This window comes from Ambystoma mexicanum, chromosome 11 (assembly GCF_040938575.1).
Source record: "Ambystoma mexicanum isolate Mex_15411 chromosome 11, UKY_AmexF1_1, whole genome shotgun sequence".
Classification (NCBI taxonomy): Eukaryota; Metazoa; Chordata; class Amphibia; order Caudata; family Ambystomatidae; genus Ambystoma; species Ambystoma mexicanum.
Window position 1 is genome coordinate 101,550,451 of NC_090934.1, and position 20,241 is coordinate 101,570,691.

At 44.6% G+C, this 20,241-nt stretch overlaps 1 protein-coding gene across 2 annotated transcripts in view; it reads right to left on the reverse strand.

The window, feature by feature from the left end:
- Positions 1-20,241, reverse strand: part of CSF3R (colony stimulating factor 3 receptor) — a 245,400-nt gene that overhangs the window by 198,565 nt on the left and 26,594 nt on the right. The window contains exon 1 of one of the 2 annotated variants that reach the window (XM_069622635.1): positions 9,121-9,243. The exons of the other annotated variant lie outside the window; for it this stretch is intronic. The gene's annotated coding sequence lies outside the window, so the exon portion shown is untranslated. Of the gene's footprint in view, positions 1-9,120; positions 9,244-20,241 lie in introns of those variants that run through there. 2 annotated transcript variants of the gene reach the window in all.

Here is a 20,241-nt window from a genome sequence, read left to right on the forward strand (position 1 = left end):
AGTACAGCTGAACCTATTGACTATAGCCAATCCCGTTCACTGAAATATTTCCCAACAAAGGTGCAGACCCTCACAGAGGGTCTGGATCACAGGGATGGGTTACAGAGCACATACAGTGTGTGCACTCAGTCACACAGTGTGGGGTTTGGAGATATTTTGGAGATGGTTGCAGAGGAGCCTGGAAGGAGAAAGGAGCCTGAAAAGGATAATTAAGAGTTTTGAGAGTAGAAGGAAGTTGAGACAGAAAATAAATAGTAGAGATTTTAGGGAATATGAACATGAATTTGGGAAAGTAAAGTAGGATACTGCATGTTTTTTTTATAATATATTGCAGTTGTATTTGTTTGTGAGTGATGGTCCTTTACTGTCTTGTTATAGTGTGAAAAGGTTGCAATGTAACCAAATGCACTTTAAAATAAATGCATAAATACATTAAAAAAAAGAAGATAAATGAAGACAGAGGTTTGAAGGCCAGAGTGGGGAATGAGGTGGGAGGAGGAATTAGGGTGGAGAAGTATCCCAAGATTGCAGTTTGTGTACATGTATAAAATGTCATGTGTCATGCTTTTGTAATTGACCTTTACTTGGATACCTCATTTTGGTAAAACAAGGAGGATTTCACAACCATGGTCCAGACGCTAGCAATCTTAGTCCTCAATGTGGTAATGCTCCCTTCATCAGTGTCCCAGGCACAGTTCAGGGCCTCTGTAGGGTCATTCAACATGCTGCTGCACCCCTCATAATGGGAACAAAGAAATGTGACCACTTCCCCCCATTCTGAAGAGTATTGCACTGGATACCCATCCCAGACAAGATACTCTTCAAAACTGCCGGCATCACATATACGGCAACTACTGCCTGAACACCAGTCTGCCTTGCCACAAAGCTCGGGGGCTCAAGTGAGACATGTGCCGCTAGGAGCCAGACCACTGTGAGGCTTGAGACTAAACAGGCATGTAAAGAAAAAAAGGAAAAAGACCTTCTCTTGCTACACCCAAACCTATTAAAACATCATCCCTGTTACATTCAGAACCTCAGGAAGGAACTCAAGCCCCAGCCCTTCAGGGAATAACTAGGAGACAATTAGGACCTGGTACACCTAAGGTTATTCTGCCGCTGCACTGTGGGATATGCAAGCTACTATAACGTGTAACCTCTCCTTCCTGTGATCTCTCTTAACCTAGAATTACTTGTTCAGTGCCAGGGTGCTTCATAGCTACCCTACCTAAACCCAAATACAAATGCAAAATTCTATTAAGACGATTGAGGCTCTCTGAGCAGATCACTAGAATACAGCCTATATCTTTCCCATCTAAAGAAAGGTAAAACTACTACACACCATACAGATGCAAGGACCAGGTGGGTTAACTCAGCATTAGCTGAGATCAAAAGTTAGAAAAAAACTCTTGAAAGAGGATGGAGAAAAGCATGCCATCATGCCTAGAAAATCCCCTTGTTATTTATTGGCAGCCAGGAGTTACAGGAAGATGGCACACACCACTAAGCAGGAATACTATTCATCGTCATCTCGGAATAGGCTGTCCTGGCATCTTCTCTCCTTTCCTCCTCTTCTCGGCTGGGGGTTCTTAACATCCATCTTGACTCCCCTGACCCATCGGGAGCTTTCCGCAATCTATGCGACTATCTCTCTCTCCATTCTACCCTCTGTTCTGATGTACACTGCTGGCCACACCTTGGATGCTCTCATCTCCACAGACATCCCTCTCTCTATCCCTCTCACTACCTTACGCTCATGGACTGATCACTCTCTTCTCTCCTCTCACTTGACGCTTTCCTCTCCTCTAGCACTGGCCCACCTTGCACTGCCTCCCACCTTCACTGTGATCCGACCCATGAAAAGAGTGTCAGTGGCTGCATTTGCCGCCACCTACTCTCCCCTCCTTCTCTTGCGGCTGACTACCACCCTGACACAGACCTCTCTAACTTTCACTTTTCCATCTCCAATACTCTTCACATCCTTGCCCCTGTCATGAGGGTCAGACTGAAGCCTGGCAAAAAGTGCAACTCTTGGTATGACTCTGACTTGGCTGACCTTAAACACAAGTACAGGGCAGCGGAATGGAAGTGGAGATCTTCAGGTGCACCCTCTGACAAGCTGGCTGGCAGCCTTCTGCAAAGGCAATATAGACTATGCATCTGGTCCAAGAAAAGAGTCCACATTCAAGTACACGTCTCCACAGCATCCAGTAACACGGCCAAACTTTTCAAAGTCTGCAAGGAACTGGACAACCCTACTGCAGTCTCGTCCTCTATTGCACCCACCCAGGCCCTATGCGAGGCCCTGGCTGCACACCTCACCACCAAAACACAGGACATCCTGACCTCTCTCTCCTTCGCACCCACTCTTGCACCATCATCTCTTGGGCCCCTCTGCCCCCTTGGCCATCCCCATCACGCCCCCTATTCTCTGTTTCCTCTCCACAGTCACACCTGAGGAGGTTTCTAGACAAGTCTGGTCTATGAAAACCTCTTTCAAAACAGGTGGACAACTCGCTCCTTCAAAACCATCAAGGACAACATTGACTCTAGCTCCAGCCTTGGCAGACCTCTGCAACCCCTCCTTCACCACTGGAGCTTTCCCCACTTCTCTCAAGCACTCTCTTGTACACCCTCTTCTCAGAAAACCCTCTGTTGACCCTTCTATTGTGGAAAACTATCGCACGATCTCTGTCACTCCTTTCCTGGGCAAACTCCTGGAGAAGTTGGCTGTCTCTCAATTTACAATCCACAGTGAATCTGTTGGTTATCTCCTTGAGCATCCAGAGGCACAGAAACCGCTTTTCTGAACACCCATGAAGACCTGCTCTCAAACCTTGACTCTAATTCTCCCTCTGTCCTCATTCTTCTTGACCTCTCCTCTGCTTTTTATATGGTAAACCACGGGATCCTGATCTCCCATCTCCGTGATACCCTGGGCATCACAGATCAGGCCCATGCATGGCTAGAGTCCTTTTTCTCTGACCGTCCTTCCCAGGTGGAACTTGGGTCCTTTCTCTCTGCTATCACTCTCTCTACTTGTGGTGTTCCCCAGGGGTCTAATCTATCCTCCTGGTTTTTCAATGTCTATATGGCTGCTCTGGCGCACAGGATCTCTACCTTCCCCTCTAACTTTCAGTGTTATGCAGATGACATGCAGCTCTCTTTCAGGCTACCCTTGGCCTCCTCCTCATCATCACTCATTCCTGACTGTCTGCCCGCAATGCAGTCCTGGTGTGCTGCTAATGATCTCTGGCTCAATGCCAGTAAGACAGAAATCGTACTCATTGGGACCCCTGCTCTTGCTTTCCCACTTTCACTCTGGCCTGCCTCTCTTGGTCCTGTGCCCTCACCCAGCAGTGAGGCAATAAATCTAGGGGTCATCTTTGACTCTACTCTCTCCTTCTCTTCTCACATCTCGGACATCTCCAAAAAGTCCCACCATCAACTGCACCTCCTCAAAGGCATTCTACCTTTTCTCACCTTCCCCCAGAGGCTCACTGTCTCCAGAGCCCTGGTTCTCTCCAGACTGGACTACTGCAGCAGCCTCTTCCTCATTCTTCCTACTGCTACTGTCCCCCCTCTTCAACTCATCCAAAACAGAACCACGATACTTATCTTTGGCCTTAAGCCCAGGGACATCATCTCTCCACCACTGAAATCTATCCACTGGCTCAATGTGACTGCAAGGATCAAGTTCAGTCCCTCTGCATAATCCACAAGGCTTTCTGCGGCCGGGACCCACACTACATCCAACGCTCTCTTCCTAAATACTCTCCTCTAGAGCCCTCCACTCAGCCTCCTCCAAATCTCTGCAGGTGAGACGTTTTTCCAAACAGAGATTTGGGGGGTAGACCCTCATCCTCTGCAGGTGTCTCCCTCTGCAACAGCCTCCCTGCGTCTTTCCGTCTTGAGCCGAATTCTGAACCCCTTAGTTGTACATATTCATCTCGGGAGGATAGCTCAGGGGCAACACACTCGCCTTGGAAGCAAGGCGACACAACGCCATAGAGCAACACAGGTTCGATCCCCGGGTCTGCACTTAGAAACGTCTGGGTACTAAGTGCGTTATAAATAACCAATCACAATCTACTGTACTCAATACCATCAACCTAGAACCTTCCATAATGTATTATTTTATTTATTGTTTATTTATATAGCGTAGTTGCCTCTAGCACTCCTTCAGATTCTTCTCTGGATATTTGTTTGGAAAACCTCTTTAAACGATTAGTGGCTCCCCAGACAATAGCTCTGGTTATCCAGAAAAGGACAGACCTCTCCTTCCCCATAGCCACGGTATGGAACGCCCGATAACAGACTATTATCTTCCCTCTGCAAACCCTAATAAACTGTCCCTCCATAAGCCCTTTCCAAACCTTCCCTATCTAGCAAAATGAATGGCACGTATTCAGTGCTTAATTTGTAAAAGAAAATAATTCCCAGGACCCAAATACTTCCCTGAGCTTATGAAGGATGAAATCAAGGGTAACCCCAATTTCACACTTAGATCGGAGACATAACGGACCCGGTGATGCTTTTTTGTTGGGCTTTGGCAAGGACATCAAGCAATGCTGATTCGTGACAGCGTAAAGACCCTGTAGTCATTATATTATAGAAGTACAGGAGGGGTTTTAATTTGGCAGCATATGTATACTACCCCATCAACCCCTAACTGTAAGAAACATATGGCGTGGTCATTGGAAGGGAAAACATCCTTTTCCCAATCCCAATCTCTCTTTGCTCCAGCTTCCTGTGATTTAAGTACCCCCATAGCTCAGCTCCGTATAAAGCTGACGAGTTGGCACATACCCTCAATATCTGCAAGCGTTGATGGGCCGCCCTCCCACCATACCCCCCCCTACTCCCTCTTATCCTATAAAATTAAGCATGGACCTTTCGATCTGTTTTCCCCATTGACCTCTTTCATCGAGACGGAATCCCAGGTAATCATAGAAGTCTACCTTCTCAACTTCAACATTTCCCAAGCGGAGTGGAGGGGCAGATTTCCCAATATGTTTAGATGCTGCTAGCAATTTGGTCCTGGAAAGACTCATTTTCAGTCCCATACTCAAGGCTAAGGCTGCGAATGAGTTCAGCGCCCTATGGATGCCCAACCTTCTTTTGCTGATCAATAACATGTCATCAGCCTATAGGAGAATACACATGTGTTTCCCTCCCAAGAGTGGAGTGTCCATAACTAGCTTGTCTAGTTCTACAAGAATTTTATTTATATGGAGATTAAAAAGAGTAGGGGCTATAACACAGTCCTGCCTTGCACCTCTAGACACAGGAAAGCACCTTGTATTTAGGTGGCAGGGCTGTGTACAGGAAGGAGATGATCACATGGCACAGGTTTCTGGCAAGGTTTTTTTCAGACACGCTTATTTCACATATTTTTCTCTACATCCTATATACCCATCTGAAACTCCATGTCAAACGATGCCCATAAGCAGTGGATTTTGTTGGGTGCATTTAAACATTTAAAATGAAGAGAGGGAGGAGGGCACCACTTGGTAGTTAGAAAATAACATGAAGGATTCTGTTATTTAAAGGGGTATTTTGAAATACTTTTGCCTGGAGCTGCCAGTCCATAAAAGACTTCACTTTATTAGGAAAGGCGCTTCTCAGTTAGCCCCAATAAATGGTTGCTGTATCTTAGTTCAACACTAATGGTATCAGAAATGCTAATTTAATGAGTTTAAGACAGAAAATGTTTAATGCACATTTCTGAAATGTTAAATGATGAGAATCTTCTTTTTAGATAACACATAGAGCATCCATCGAAAATTGCCCATAATACTAAGATCTCAGTGCCAATGCATTTTCGGTAAAAACCTTCATCAGGGCAGTATTACAGCACAACATGATATTTCATATCTGTTATATTAACAATTATATTTAACAATTATATTTAACAATTAACCATGATCGCAAAATACATTCAAACACATGTGTAATAAATGAAAACACATACCAATTCGTGAAACACATCCGTTTGGGAAATTGAAGAAAAGAAAGAAGCAATTCAATTAGTATTCTGCAGTACTAAGTATTGCGTGAGTTATGTTACGAGCTTGCAAACATTGCATACCTTAATTGAATCAAAGAACGCCTGGATAGCCTCGTCAGGTACGAGCAAAACGTGAAGATCTGTAATATATCGTAGTTTTAGGGTCAAAAGAGATCACCCTAACCGGGTATAACTAACATTTAGATTCAAAGTAGCTGGGGAGTATCACAACTTACCCGGCGGCTTGCAGAACCTTTCAGCCGTGAGTGCAGCGTTCAGCGCTCTCGCGGTGAAAATAGTTGTGCATTTAAGGGTAACCATGGAAACGGTGCGAGGCGACGTGGTCACAACGGAGCACGTACGCCTCGCGCCCCACCCCCTGGCGGTTGCCCTGGGGCGGGGATGTCTCCATGGTAACATGCCTTGAAAATGCTTCTACGAGATTACAGCTTTTAAAGAGGAAAGTGTGTATGCATCAGTGAGTGCATTTACACGAATCCAATTATAACGTCATGGAACACGATTATAATCAAAGTAGCGCCTGTTGAATCAAAAGGACACATGAGCGCTAGTCGAAAACAGGTCACTAGGACTAACATCAATACGCCTGTCATAAGCCCCTACATTTACGCTCTGGGTGACTCAAAAATGGTGGTTTCTAAACATAGGCTCTGGTATATGTAACGCCCTCGCAATGTTTAGTAAGCGTTTTGCAGTTATGCTGGGGTGTGTGTACCTTTTTCAGCTACTGACCTGCACCTGGCTTCCAGTCTATAGTCAGTACACCTTCCTCATGGCTGCAATTGTTAGCATGTGTCCTGCAGCCAGGCTGATCGTGAGCTGCTAACACGGCCCCTGAAATGACACTTATTTATTAGTCTGCGTCCAGCAGGGAAGAGGGTGGCCGAGGAACTGCAAGGACATTCCCAGGCCCCAATTACCCCTAGAATGGCCCAGCGCAACACAAAGAAGATCACTTTCCACCAGCCACACCAATGCCACCTTCATCAAACCTTTGTGTGGACATTAATTGATAGCTTCTACGGAAGAGTTGGTTAAAGTAACTATTGATAACAAACATAGTGGTACAGCCCCATCTCAATGGGGGTCGGAGGGGGGCACTATTTGGTTAGAATCAGACAATGCGGTCACCGGTGGAAGCTTGGACTAGAAGACAGTGCCCTCAGTAATGGAGGCTGCAGCCACACCGCCTTCTAAAACGAAAGCTTCCGTTTCACGTCTGGTTTCTGGGCTCAGCTGAGGTCTTGCGACCTCTTTCTTACCCCTGGGTGTTGCCAAGTCAAGGTTTGTAACATCACCATCGCTTTGACAACAGATTAATGCCCCATTACGGCTTGGTAGAAGTTTGAAAACCCCAACATATTGTGGAATTACTAAGCCTACCCACAGGAGTAGGGTGGCCAACTTTACTAAGTGGTTTCACACGATGTGGTGGCCAGTGGCGTGACCAGACTCTTTTGACTGAGGTGGCCCAAGTGTGGCACTGACTGATGCAGGGGTGGCATGACGACACAGAGCAACACAGGTCCGCGCATAGAAAACTCTTCGGTATTACGCGCTTTATAAAATTATAATTATATATAAGGGTCATAGTTTAAGTTCATGAGGTGCTCCATGGGGTGGCCAGTCAGATTCCAGGGGTAGCACGTGCCACCCCAGGCCACGCCCCTAGAGGTGGCGCACCAGAAGCAGTGTGTGGCACGCGCAGTTCTGTAGTGCACCATTCGCACCCGTAACCTGTGCCCCCTCCATTCTAACACATACACAGCACAACAGCATACAAAGAATGTGCGATCGCTATGCATGCATGGCACTGCCATGTCCGATTTCTCTTCCAGGCCTGTGCTGGGATTTCCAAGGCCTTGTGTGGCGTAAGACATGCAGACCCACATAATTGGCAAATGTCTTGACATCACGAGAAAGGAACGATGAAAGCACTTGACCAATAATAATACCAATAAAGTAATAAACAAATAAACAAATAAACAAACAAAGCAACTATTTTCTAAGCTCGAGTTTAACTATTTGTTATGGTTTGAGTTTACAGAGAATAACTAATAATTTATTTTATAGCAATGACTCAAAAAGTACCCAACCACATAATATATGAACCTGACAATATATAAATTGTCATGGAAACATGTTAATCGAAAATATTGTGATTCTAGCTCCAGTTCCCCACCCTGAACACAAGATTACAGCAACAGCCTGCAAAGTAATGCAAGCCTAGGCACATATCCTTTGTGTTTTCAAAATTAATTTGGTGGATTAAGTGCACGTACAACTATCAGCCTGATTCCCAGAGCGTTTTCCAAATGGGATTTCGCCATTCTGAAACGCTCCTGTGAATCAGGCCCTTTAAGAGTCATCCTGTTTCTAAGCTTTGCCAATTGCAACAGCTGTGGGGAAGGGAAATATGGCCAGGATCACAAGAGTCAAGTAGGGAAGCCGGGATTGGAACGCAAATCTCACTGCGGGATAGTCGGCAGGCAATTTGACCACTGAACCACACGTCTTCCTGAAGTCGCAGCACGAAGAACAAATAGCAGCAGCCGTATTAAACGCCGTAGCACGCGGATCTCATCGCCATTGGTTGTGAGTCCGTTGCAAACCTCGTTTATGGTCTGGCAAAGAAGCAGGGAGAGCATTGTGAGTGGGCTCTGTCCTCGCAGTGCGGGCGGTCTGCAGCTTCCTCCCGGACTCACACATAAGAGGTATTCTGTGGGTCTGCAGCAGGCCACTACACTAGGGTGACCAGATTTAAAAGGTTAAAAATCCGGGGCAGGGCAACTACCATAAAAGTAGGACTAATTCTCCAAAGTGGCTGTCAAGGCACTACACCAAAAACTGAAGGGAGGTGGAGTGTCAACAACAATACACATTTAAGCCCCTCTCTCGGCTTTCAAGAAAGACTCTAAGCGCACTTTTTAATGTGTTATGAACCCTGTTATAAATTCAGAAGCACGGGCACGTGGGCAGAGCACACTTCCCTTTAATTCCTAAGGCAAATGCATTCAAGAGGATGGTTCAATGGGGTGCCTGGGAGGGATTGTGAAAGGGGTGTTGAGAGTGGACGCCCGCCAGTTACTCACCTCATCGCAGTGCGGGGTGTACAGGTGGAAGCAGGCCGCACAGGCCAGGCAGGGCCCATTCCTGCAGGGGACCCGGAGAAGGCATCGCGGCTCAGCGATGTGGTAGACAGCCCTACCCGTGTATGCCAAGCTTAAAGGGGCTTCCTCAAAAAGCCACACCGTTAATTGCGCGGAGCCTTTGTGGCGATTGCAAAACACTTCCCCGAACACAGCCTGCCTCCCTCACTGTCAGGAAGAGAGAGTGAGGGAAGGGAGGGTACAGGGTACACACAGACACACACACACACGGGATCAAATAAACTGACTTTCAAAAGCTGGATTTTAACTGTTACTATTACGTTTGTAGCAATATCAGGAGTGAGGCTTATTTGGAGTAGCCAATCAAGTGAGCTGAATGAATTGTAGAGATGGGTACCTCAGAACATGTACTGTGACGAGGAAGAGCAGAACAAAGAGTAATGAAGATCACCGGTAAGTAATCCAAACATATGTAAAGTGACTACACATTCAAGGATGTATTGGCAGTGATTGGCCCTGGGTCACACAGTGAAAAGAGCTTTTGCAGCAGGATAGTGCAGGAAGGGGAGGAGGGATAGCTCAGGGGCAACGTGTTTGTCTTGAAAGCAAGACAATGTAGTGCAACAGAGGTTCGAACCCTGATCCTCTGCTTAGAAACCACTTGCTGGTATTAAGCACGTAATAAAAGAACAATCATAATAGTAGCAAAGCCTATTATCAGGAAAGTTACTGAGGCAGTCAGAATAAGCAATTCCGACAGGTCTTCACATGGCATCAATAGGGCCCAAGTCCAAAAAAAGTGTGGGGGATCATTAACATACACACAGGGACTGATTGGATCCTAAAGTGGCATACATACTTTTAATTAAACTATTTCCTAATCGAATAAAAATAGAAAAGAGCATTGTCTTTTACAAAATGAATCTTCAATGCCCGAAAATCTATATTGAAATATTCTATGGAAAGCAAAATACCAATAAAAGACGTGGACCACTCCTGCCTTATCACCAGGCTGCGAGAGGTTGCAGGATGTTCCAATGAGGCTGCTTGGTGCGTTACATCCTTCTTGGGACACCGCAATGTCAAGGACGCGGTGGGCCACGCAAGCTCCACCCCTGAAGCCATCACTTGTGGTGTACCACAGGGATCTTGCATCTCGCCGACTTGTTTCAATATTTATATCTTGCCCTTCCTGATACTTCTCGATGACCTGGGTGTGCAATATGTTAACTATCCTTGATGACACCCAGGTTATCCTGAAGCTCTCGGGTATTTACACACAGGACACAGCAACCATCAACATGGTCTGTTGCACCATACAGGCCTGGATGGCAACCAATGCGTTGGTTCTGAACAAAGACAAGACTGAGCTCTTGATTGTTGTCATGGGGCCAAGGCTGAAAAAACGATCTGCAGCCTTCCAAAACTTCAATATTGCTGGCTCCATCATTCCAGTGGCGAAAAGTGTGAAGGCCCTAGGAGTTATGCTCGATGCCGAGCTCACTATGACACCCCATGTTGCCCTTCTTTGGGCATATTGCGGCTACATCAACAAACTCCTCTGCCACATTCGTCCATTTCTGACTCTTGGGAACATGTCCATTCTTGCCTCTGCACTTGTCAACTTGCGCCTGGACTACTGTAACAGCCTGTTACTGGGTACTTCCCAGGCAAACATGGCAGCACTCCAGGTGATTTAGAATGGCACAATCCGGGCCGTGGATTGCTTAACGAGACAAGCTCACATCACTCATGCTAGGAGGGAGCTTCATTGGCTCCCAGTGAAACATTGTGTAACACAAAAGGCGCTTACGCTGAGTCACAAATGTTTAAATCAGCAGACTCCTTCCTATCTCTATGAACGCATCAGGGCCTATCAACCCAGCCGTCTGCTTCGATCAGCTGATCAGGCCAGTTTCCAACAGCCTAAATTCTGGAATGCTCTTCCTCCAGACCCGAGAAAGCCAGTCTCCCTAGCAGACCTCAAGAAAAAAGTTAAGACTCATCTCTTCAACCTTGCATAAATTGACACTTTCCTCTGGTTCCTCTTCTGATCCTACTTTGTATTTATTTTGTGTGCACCCTGAGACCGACGGGTGTGTGCGGTGCATTATAAAAATTAAAATAAATAAATAACTAAATAAATCTACAATCAGCACCACCACCCAGCAGCAACCCAGTCACCCATGCCGATCTATACCATGAAACAATCAATAACGCAGTTGACACTATCGCCCCACTTCCACCATGCAAAACTAAACCCACATGTCACGAAATTATTAGGCAGTCACGCTCAATTTAGGGAAATCCTTTTTCCCTCAAGCTAAGTGGCGCACAACAGATTGTGTTTCACAATTTCGATTATTTGGCGATATCTATTACTGGTTTTATACCCCCCCTGACAAGCACTTTTAATCAACTAGGAATCAGGCCGGTGTATAGTCAAAATACTTATTTATTGAAGTTTCCACAACAGCAAGGAGAACACTCACTAACTCAACCACCAACACTGTGGCACTGCACAAGAACAAAAAGGACTTCCGTAATGGCACCAACACAGAGATAATATTAAGATATGCAGTCACAATTTGCTGCATCATTCTTTTCCAATCACTCACCAATACAGAAAAAGAACAATTCAAGGCACACAGTGATTGCTCATATGTTTATAATACTATTTATTTTCCCAGCAACCCCCACCCTCCAAACATCAATTAGACTTGACCTCTCTGAATTCAAGGCCAGTGGCAGGGAGTGGGAACAAAAGAGGAATATCAATTTGTGTTCTGATGGAAAAATTCATTTTTTGGAAAAGGGATTTAATGGGAAAATTCGTTTTGGGTTCTGATAGAAAATGCAATATCAGGGAAAGAAATGCAATAGGAAAAATCGTTTTCCACCCATAAAAAGAACAGACAAGGAGGGGTGATTTGGTCAGAGCACAATGGGAGCCAAGGGGCAATTTCGTTTTTTCCTCCACACGTGCAAGGAAATACAAGGCTTCACATTTCTGATTTAAATGAAGGGGGATCAATGGGGAATTTCGTTTTGCACACTGCACACTCACTTGCAAACAGGGTTTTGGGATTAATTCTAAGGACCCCCCTTTCTGTAGCGAAGTCAGGGGTTTTCTTACAAATAGTCAATCAAGTCTTTATGTCTATACCGGCTTGAAACACAATGGGAGGAGCTTTTTAGTTTTCGAATGCTAACAAAACACATCCCATGATTTCTATAGGGGAATTCATTGATTTACTTCAATTAAATATGCTAAGAATGCACACAGACAAACAGGGTATTTTGCTATGGGGAAATAACTAGAGCAATACTTGAAAGATTGCACAGTCTATGGCTTTGGAGTAGTTTTACTTACAGCAGAGGCCTTGCAGTGGTCATAAGGGAACAGCAGGGCATCCCTGAGACTGCAAGGGTGTCAGTCAAGGATAGTTCCATCTGGCTCCTCCAAGAGGTCCCAGTCAGCTTCTATGTCTCTTTGTCCCTGTCTCCAATGCAAGATTCGAGGCCTCTCTGCTTGGGTGTTTCTCAGAACAGTTCGGCAGCAGGTTACCTCCCAGAATAAAGTGAAAAGCCCAGTTTTAAAGCACAATTGCCTTCTTGTAGGGCAAATGACATCACAATTTTGTCAGAATTCCCACAGTGTCAATTGGTTGGTTCTCTCCACCCACCTCCCATCTGTGTTCTAATAGGGCAAGGAGTTGAAGGTTGTGGGTTAGGAAAGCTGAGGGAGGAGAAATCCCAAAATGACATGTGGGGTTTGCATGTTTAAACTCTGAAAATCTACCAACATGGCAAGTATCCTGATTTTCAAATCTTTATATGTGTGGATATATTTCTAAGAACCACATTTTAAGGGAAATCAGATGATGTTAATCCGAAGTCGGCATGCCCTTCCTATGCAGAGATACAGTTTTTCTTTGTTCACTCAGGAGCCGCATCAGTGAAAAATATGACACTTCATAGTTCCCATGTTAATTTAGTCCTTCACCCTTACAGCAAATCTCTTGGAAACATTGGAAGGCCCAAATCAAATTTTTCTTTATAACTCTGTTATATTTATCAGCCAAATATTGTTTTAGCATAGTTCAAACAAGATTTCTGTCACATTTAATAAAAGTCTGGAATGGGCTTTGTGGTGTATACACTGCCATTTTTATCCAATAAAATGTATTTTTCTAATAATTAAACCCCTGTCTCACAAGCCTCACTCACTTTCCTAGCTTCTACCTTTTTCTTAGGTTTCATTTATCTTTAAACATGTGATCAGACCGATTCTGGCTCAAGTTTACCTTCGCCTATCCCTCTTTGGCTCCCCTAGGGTCCTGGCTATAGCCTAATTTACATTTATTGTGAGTTGTGACCTCATGGTCGCTTCAGCTGTGGTCTTATCTATTTCCACTGTGATTCACATCTCTGGCCATGTATTTCTTTGTGTTTCTAAGCAATGGACCTGTTTGATTGTTGACACCCAGACCTCCCTCTCCGGGACAAGCAGAGGAAAGGTCTTTGAGGTTAAAGTTCCAGTTCAGTAGAAATGCCCAGCTGCACTGCTACTTTTGAAAGTACAGCCGTGAATCAATTAACTGTGTTTACCTTTTGACATTTTGCATGACATGATGTTAACTAGTTGCATAATGGATTGCACTTAGACCTGCTTGTTACAACAATATAGTTTCCCCCCAATATTAACACAGAGATTCATTACATGCACACAGATAGGCCAATTACAGAGAACACCAGTGTTCCATTATGAAATCTGAATCAGTCTTTCCATTCAAATTTCATTTTTGCTGTTGAACATCAAAGCTCTTTTTACTCGTGTGAAATGCGCTAGGTTCGGTTTTGCTTGGATTTCTGAATTACAGTCTTATGTGGCATAAATATTAATATAACACGCTGCAGTCTGTTTCTTTAAGTTGAAATTGTAGCGTTTCAGTTCTTTAGGAAACACAAAATCCCAGCCGCATGTACAATTCTGCGAGAAGTGGCTTTTAACTCACGAATAATGTATTTTACATGAAGCATTTTATAAGGCATCCAGCCTTCTGTCCATGTGTAATGTATTTCTTTTAGTATCATAGTTGCACAAGAAACCCTCCTTTCAAGCACACTTTCCTTCATTAGAGACTTAGGCCTGTTTTTGGTTCAATAGGCCTCATGTATGACATCACCATTTTTGTGCTGGCTTTAGACTTCAATGGGACTTCACATTAGCCAGTTTCCTTCAAATCCCTCTGGCCTAGCATGGCCTTTCCATCTTGTCACTCTGGGGTGTTTTTTTTTTGTACCCCCACACACTACTCACCGAAATGTGTGGCCCACCTCAGACCTCCAAGCGCTCCTCTCCAAAAAGGAGAGGCTGAAGCCCAATGGAGAATATCACTCATGGGCTCCCTCAAATCCCACTTCTCCATTGCTGCCAAAGAGTACAAACAGGCTATTCTAGTAGCTAACACTATGACCTACAACACTATTACACTGTGGATAATAATAAGCAGCGCTCAGATGCCTGAGGGCTAATGCCAAGTTGAACACCCGTGAGCTCTTTACCATCCTCATAGAGCTGAAATCCACTCGACCCCCCCTCACCCTCTCTCAACCTCACCAAAGACGAGTCCTGGTGTAATATCCAGAACACCCTCCTAGACGAAATCTCCACACTTCACAAAGAAATCCAACTAAAGCAAGTCACCATCAGCACTAACACACAGTCCCCCTCATCGGCCTGCCACCTTACACCCTGCTAGACATTCTACCTTTTCGTTTAAACCCTGTTTCTGAAGCCCAAGTCACCTCCATTTTGAAAGGCCTGAAACCATCTAGGTGTAAAGGTTACGCTTGTCTAGCTACAAATATCAAGGACTGCTGGGAGGGGGTGACACCGGTTATCACAACGTTCTTCAACACCTCCTTTTCCTCATGCCTGGGTCCCACCAGATCCTCAAGGAAGTTTGGGTTCTTCCACTGCTTAAAAAACATCCTTGTACCCCACTGTACCTACCAACTACCGACCCATCCCTACAGCCCCCTTCCTCTTAAAGAACCTGGATCGAGCATCTTACCTCTAAATCCAGCAATGTTTGGAGGCTACCTGTATCCTAGGATCTCACAATCAGGCTTCCATCCTGGTTATGCTACAGAACTGGTGCTGCTAGACCTGAAGTAGCAGCTCGATGAACTCAGTAGGAAAGCCTGCACTCCTACTCCTCCTAGACCTTTGGGCAGTGTTTGATCTGGTTGACCACAAGATCCTCTGCCAGCAGCTGACCTCTACGGCTAATTTCTCATCTGAAGCAAATAGATGGATCACTTCCTTCCTGGCCAAGAGAACCATCAGAGTCGTCACCAAAAGTGCAAGCGCCTCACCCTCACCGATCTCCTGCGACATCCCACAAGGCTCCTGCATCTCTCCGAACCTCTATAATATTTTTACCAAACCACTATTTGACCTCTTGGATACACGCAACATCTCCTACACGAACTACGCGGAGAACACTCAAATCCTCCTCTCCATTATAGGCGAATATATAGATGACTTCTCTGCACTACTCAGTCTACCATACCTTCCAGGCATGGATGGCCTCTGACTTACTTTGTCTTAACGATGAAAACACTGAAATTCTCCTTGTGGGATCCCCAGCTGTGCTAAAAATCCTTAACCAACTTTATTGCACCTTGAAAACACTAAAATTCTCCTTGTGGGATCCCCAGCTGTGCTAAAAATCCTTAACAAACTTTATTGCATGTTCACCATTGACAGCATTTCGATCCCTGTCTCCACGACAGTGAAGACTGTGGGAGTTCACCTTGATGCCTCCCTCTCCCTGGCCATGTTAATGCTATCGCATCTTCCGCTGCCCACACCACCAAAATGATCAATGCCTGTAGGGCCTTTCCTATCCACCGACAATTGCCTCACCATCGCCCGAGCCAACAATGGTTCTAGACTAGTGTGGGGTACAAAGGCAGACACAGAGTGACAGAGATGGAGAGGCCATGCTAGGCCCCATTATGAGAGTGAAGCCTGCTAATTGTGGAGTTACATTGAAATATAAAAGCCAGTCCAAAACAGTGATTTCGGCATAAGGCCTAGTCGAAGGTAAAGAAATGGGGTAAAACTGCAGCAGTGTACGTAGAAATAAAAGACACATTGGATACATTGCGTATTTGGAAGCTATAAAGGATGAATGATGCCTCATATTTAAGAAATAAAGTCGAATAACAGACTGCGTTTTCAGGAATAAAGAGAGTTAATTTCAGCACATAACATGTCAACATTTACAGGGAAAGGTTTATTTCATTTTATGTAAAAGTGAACATTGGTTTCTTATGGAACTATGGCCTATCTGTGTGACTAGTATCCAGAGGGAACTTATTTCTGTTCAAACATTATGTAAAGAAATAGTTTATTTCTTGCCAGCAGGCCCAGATGCAATACAAAAGGTCATTTGTCCCCACATTGTCAATTTAAAATGCTATTCTTTCAGAATTGTGAACTGCAACTTGTTTTTCTCTCTGACATGAAACTTTGACCACCAGACCTTTGGGGCTGGGCCCACCAAGGAAACAGGTCTGGTTTTCAGTTCAAATGTTAAAAATACAAAGAATTAGATTTGAAATGTGGAGGATAAAGATAAGATAGCCAGCCAGCAGAAATGACCCATAAGTTCATATCTTCACATTAACTCCCCATTATCCCTCGAACAGAATCATTTGAAGCCAAGGAAGAAGAGGTTAGGATAAACATGGGCCAGAAGATTGCCTGGTCACATGTTTGAAGATAAATGCAACTTAAGGGAAGTAATGGTGGAGGCCATTAGAGTGAAACTAGGAGCACCTATTATACAGTGCTATTGATTAACCTTGGACTCATTTTTCCTGAATAAAAAGAAAAGCATGTGTCCCAGCGAGCCCAGCATGCATTCATATTGAAGGGTATGAACCATATAAACATTTTTGTGATGGATAAAATTTAAGTTAAAATCAAAATTATGATTTTGGTATTTAAGCCATCTGAGGACCTGGAAAAATGGATAGAGTGATAGACAGTGAAATTAATGTTGGAAGTATGTAGTATCAGAGTTATGCCTTCACCCAGGAAGGGCGTACAGACAAAAAAGAATCCAAAAATATATATTCATGTAGTTATCTGAAAAAATAGCATAGCTGCCATGTTGTTAGATTTTCAAAACCCAAAAAGGTAAAACCCACCTGTCATTTTGAAATGAATTATTTTTCCTCCTCCCTCAGCCTACATCATACACGCCCACAACTCCTGGTCCTATCAGCAGCCAGTGGGCGTCTTGGTGGGAGGTGAAGGGAGAGTGCTAGCCAATCCTTACTGTGGGAATTATGATAATGCAGGAGTGTCATCAGCCCTATAAGAGGTTAATTTTGCATCAGAACAGGGCTTTTCCACTTTATTCCTGGAGGTAGCCTACTGCTGGACCCTTGCGAGGAACAACTAGCAGAGAGGCCTCAATCCTTGCCATGGAGACAGTGACAGGGAAATCTAGAAGCTAGCTCGGATCCCCATCAGAGGAACCAGAGGAAGTCTGAGTGCAGGAGAAAATCCTTGACTGAATCCCTTGACCAGATCTGTGCTGTCCTGAGGGGAGCCCTGCAGTTTTTCTTTGGATGCTCCAGAACAAGGCCTCCATGTAAGTAGATTAATCTAAAAGCCATTGATTGTGTGGGGAGCTACCTGCCTTTATCCCTTTCCATTAGTGGGTACGGGGGTGAAACTGGGTAGGCCCTTCACACCTTTGATCAAATCTCACTCAAAGTATTTCCCCATAGACAACCACCCTCTCTGTGGAAATTAAATTGTGTGGAGAACTGCCTGCCTTAATCCTTTCCATTAAATTGTGGGGAGGGGGTGAAAACGTGCACATCCTTAGCACCTTTAATTAAAATAAATAAATAAATTCTCTTAAAGAAAATCACAGGATGAGTGTTGTTAGAGTTCGAAACTAACAAAATTCATGCCATGTGGGTCAGAGTCGGTATAGATAATAAATACGTGGGTGACTGCCCTTCTGAAACCCCTGACTCCTCTCCAGAAGGGGGTGGTCCTGAATCCCAAAAGAAGTAATCTTAAAATGCTACATTTCAAGTGAATGGGGAAGGGGTCAAACAAAACTTCCCATTTATTCCCTTGCATCCCAAACCAGAACTACCAAGCACTGTGTGTCCTTTGAATGTGTGTTTGAAAAACGATTTTCCCATTGAGTTCCTTTCGCTAACCTTGCTTTTCAAATACAAGCCAAAAATGATCTTCCCATTAAGATTCTTTCTCCAACATTGCCTTTCTTAAAATAAAGCCAAAATGATTTTTCCATTGTTTTCCTACACACTGGACCTTTCCTTCAAGTCAGAGGAATCATATCCAATTGATGCCTAGAGTGTGGGTGTTGCTTGGAATAAAGTGTATTGGGACAAACTAGGCAATTACTGTACGTTTTGTTTCCTATTGGTTAATTTGTAAGAAATCTGATGTAAATTGTGACTGCCAACTTCAAAATGTTACCTGTGTCATATCGCAACTGAAGGTCTGTTAAACCTGTGTTAGTAAATTGGTCCAAGAAATTTGAATTTGTGATATTGCATTGGTAGCTGATGTTTGGTCGTTATTAAAGGTTGTCAAACCTTAAATAAATATATATCCTTACTATATACTGGCCTGGTTCTTGGTACATTGGTGGTACAGAGGGTACTTGTTGGGGTGGTGAGAGACGAGTTGGAGGCCTCAATAAAGTTGAATCTGTATAAGCACTTTGGGTGCATGCCACCTTGCTTGGGTGGGGGGAAGGAACTCCCTGAGTTGAGTGTGACCACCCAATATAATGCAACACTAGACTATTGCAATGCTCTTTTTTCAGGCACCTCAATGCAGAATATCCACAAAATGCAAATCGGCCAGAGCAATGCACTTCGCGGTGCCTCAACATTCTGAGACGCAAACACATCTCCTGCTAGAAGAGCCGCTCACTGGCTCCCAATACGAGAACATATCACCTTAAAAACATTATCAATCACCCACAAGCTGGGCTTTCAATGGGCCGGGCCAGCCAGGGTGGTGCCCCGGCAGTCTACCATAGGGGGCTCCAAAGCTGGGGGCCTTCCGGGGCCTATCCCGGCTAGCCCCAGCCATGCCGACACCTTGGGCAGCCGTGCAGCCGAAACGCTGCACAGTTACACCGACTGACTGCGGGTGTCAGCACTTCAGAAATACTCACATATGCAGAAAAGCAGTGTAACCATGGCTTCGGCTACATGGCAGCCAGATTACTCTGAACTCCGAAACTGCAGGAGGACTGGAGGGCCCAGTCTCTTCTTGTGTTTCCCAGTAAAGAGTCATCATGCAGCATTAAGCCTTTTAAACAAGGTTTCAAGATGCGTGATAACTCTTTACTCAGAAACAAAAGGAGAGACCGGGTCCTCCAGCCCTCCTCCTGTTCCAGAATACATAGTCATCACTCAGCAAGCAGCCCTTTTATTCATGGAGTCAGTGGTTATTAACCACGTGGTGCCTTGAATGAAAGGGTGGCCTGCTGTGTGTGGTAGCTGCAGGACTTAATCACATTACCCTTTTATGAACTTCAGGGAGAGGACAATACTAAAATATGGGCGTAATAACCCAGATTGGACCATGCCTAAAGCATTAAGGGGCATGGACATGACAAAGCAGAATGCTATGTTTATAGAAGCCAAGTTACATGTTAAAAAAAACAGGGAGGTTAATATAGAGAAAGATTGGAAATATTTAGTTTTTTTCTCTCTCTCTCTTTCTTCTCTTTCCTCTTCGTTGGTACAAGTGGCTTTCCCAGTAACACATTTGACCTACAGAAGCATGGGACTCTGTAAATTGGAAGAAATTACACACTGAACACCGGACAACATTCAATTCACACCAACTTGAATTACTGCAAAAAGAACTATTTGTTTTTTTGAAATGTATATGTCCTGATGAGGTGCACTAGACGGAAAGGCCGGTCTGGTTGCCCGAAACTCGAGTAGACATCGCCATAGAGCCCACTCCTGCCAGAGTTGGCTCTAACTTGGGTTTATACAAAAGAATGTGGT